Genomic DNA, 2798 nt, shown 5'->3' on the forward strand with positions numbered 1-2798 from the left:
CCAAATACACCCGAATTCAGAGTTTGAGGCCAATACCTTTGTCCATAAAGTGTAATTATGGTATGGAATCAATGAAACCAGTTCTAGAATGGGCACTGGCACCACATTAAAGATTTTATATTTACATGATTTTATATCATTGGAGCTCCAGTTTATTTCTTAGGTCACCACATGTCAAATATAATCAAAATTTTAAATAATAATTATTAAAATATTTCACTCAACAAAACCACAACCATATATCTTGTGGCAGCACAGATGGTAAATGGCCTGTATTTATATAGCGCTTTATTAGTCCCTAAGGACCCCAAAGCGCTTTACATATCCAGTCATCCACCCATTCACACACTGGTGATGGCAAGCTACATGTAGCCACAGCCACCCTGGGGCGCACTGACAGAGGCGAGGCTGCCGGACACTGGCGCCACCGGGCCCTCTGACCACCACCAGTAGGCAACGGGTGAAGTGTCTTGCCCAAGGACACAACGATCGAGACTGTCCAAGCCGGGGCTCGAACCGGCAACCTTCCAATTACAAGGCGAACTCCCAACTCTTGAGCCACGATCGCCCAGAGGAATAGTGGGTCATCAAGTTGTATTTTAGTCTGAACAAAATTGGACAAACTGAATGGCTACAAATGTCCTGATAGACTCAAATTTCTTTGTAGTGGCACAACTCAAACAAAACGCACAAAAGAATAAGATTTAAGACCCACAGATTTATGAAATCTATTCTGTTTGTTATCAGCCTCAGTTACATTTCCTGGATCTCAGATAAAGACATGAATAAAGGCTGGCTGTGGGCTGTCAGGTCTTGTTTGTGCGCGTGAAGGCAGCTATGTGAGCAATGACTTGGGCTTCTGTTTTTAGTGAAGGCCATAAATGCACACGTTGTCAACTTAAAATCTCAAACCTTTCTCTGCCCACTGAGGTCTGTGATTAGCCCCCAGCTGCCCTGACCTTCACTTGCTGGGACACCAATTACCTCAAATGCTCCACGCTGTAATTGAGGGGGCAACAGCTGCCTTTTAATGGCACCTTCACCTGTTTTCAGCAGGATTGGTTCTGCAGACTAGTTTCATCTGAAGCAAAGGGTACTTTCTAGCTTTTATGCTTTCTCCACACCAATGCTCGTGATTCTGAAAATTCAGTATTTTTCTCATTGGCACCAACTGGGTAAAAAAGAGTTAGACTTATAAGGTTTACTACTACATTATGTTCATCCTAAAGTTGTCATTTGACATAATTGCTTTTGGACTCCACATTTTGAAGAGTGCCATGCTGATTCGTCCATAAAGTGTACAGATGCATCACAAAGACACATATCTCTCAATCACTCATATGTAAAATTCCTAGAACTCAACAAAACATGGCACCACGGTCTTTTTACACACAGCAATCCAAACTACTTATCGCAAAATTGCATAAAATAAAAAGAGAGACCAACACCCCAAACATGGTTCAGAGTTTTAATTCAGACTACAGTTAGCAGAAGTCTTGCAGAAACACAGCAGAATATTCAAAAGTGAATACTTTAAGCCAGATTATTGTAATTTTGTGAACTATGGAAAGAATTTAATAGCATTTTATGTCTGAGAATTAAAAGTCCATTCATAAGTCAAAGTGGCTTGCAAACAGTCATATCCAGGAAAAATGTAGTTTCACTATAACCTGACCAGTACTATAAAAGAAATACCAATTGTTGTGAATTGTGGAAGGACTGAGGTATAGATGCCAATTAATAAGACTGTTGGTCTTAAAATTGTTGTTTTTAAACTAGCCATATAATGCTCATGACCTCTGTCATTAAATATTTACTTTTTGTTTTTACATGGTAACATGTTTTTAAATGTTGGTTTTCAAATTTTTAAACCAGCTTTAATCTTATCATATCCATATCCTCTCAAAGCACCACTGGGATTTTGGAGCTTCCAACAGCATCTCTCCCTGGTTTGATGAGGAGTGGGATGGAGGAGGAGGAGGATCCGCCCCTGCAGGAGCTTCACCTGTCAGATCACCATGTCGTTTAGAGGGAGGGTGGAAGAGAAGGAGTACTCCTCATCTGAATTTCAACACCAAGCTCAGCTAATCCCCAGAGGGGAGCAACATTAGCACATTTACTGGGACAGTAACCTAAGTCGACAATAATAAAGATACAGTGGTTTACATTAAAGACATTATTGCTTAAAATACAAATATGTCTGTTGATGTTTAGTTGCAGCTACTGTGGGACAAATGTTGTTTTTAATACATTGGATTTGATATCTTCACATAAAAAAAGAAAAAAATCCTGCAACATGTTAATGTTTCTTTTACTGCTAGCATGATTACATTTACTGTTTATCAATATATTCAGCTTTTCCCTCCTCCATCAGCCAGCAGGTTAACAGCTCATATTTACACCCAATGAATACAAATCCCTAATTTCTGCATTATCGCACGTCCTATAATAGGCTACGGTGTAATTAAACTGAATTACATGTAGTCCAGATGTTGATGTCTCAGCAGCAGCAGTAGCAGCAGCAGCAGCTCAGAGGAGTTTGTTAAAGCTCCAGATCTGTCCGATTAATCACTCATTACCCGATGCACTAAAGAGTCGTCAACGTAATTAGCGAATGATTAGAGAATGATCTGGAATTGCTGGAAATCTGACTTATTAGCGTAACATTAATTGCTTTGTTTCATAAAAGCCAGCTGGCTAATTGTTCTCTGCTCCCCCGAACGCTAATTGATCCAGAATGAAGGTGTGTATGTGTGTGTGTGTGTGTGTGTGTGTGTGTGTGTGTGTGTGTGTGTGTG

This window comes from Haplochromis burtoni, unplaced genomic scaffold, assembly GCF_018398535.1.
Source record: "Haplochromis burtoni strain Fernald_Lab_line unplaced genomic scaffold, NCSU_Asbu1 Contig_61, whole genome shotgun sequence".
NCBI lineage: Eukaryota > Metazoa > Chordata > Actinopteri > Cichliformes > Cichlidae > Haplochromis > Haplochromis burtoni.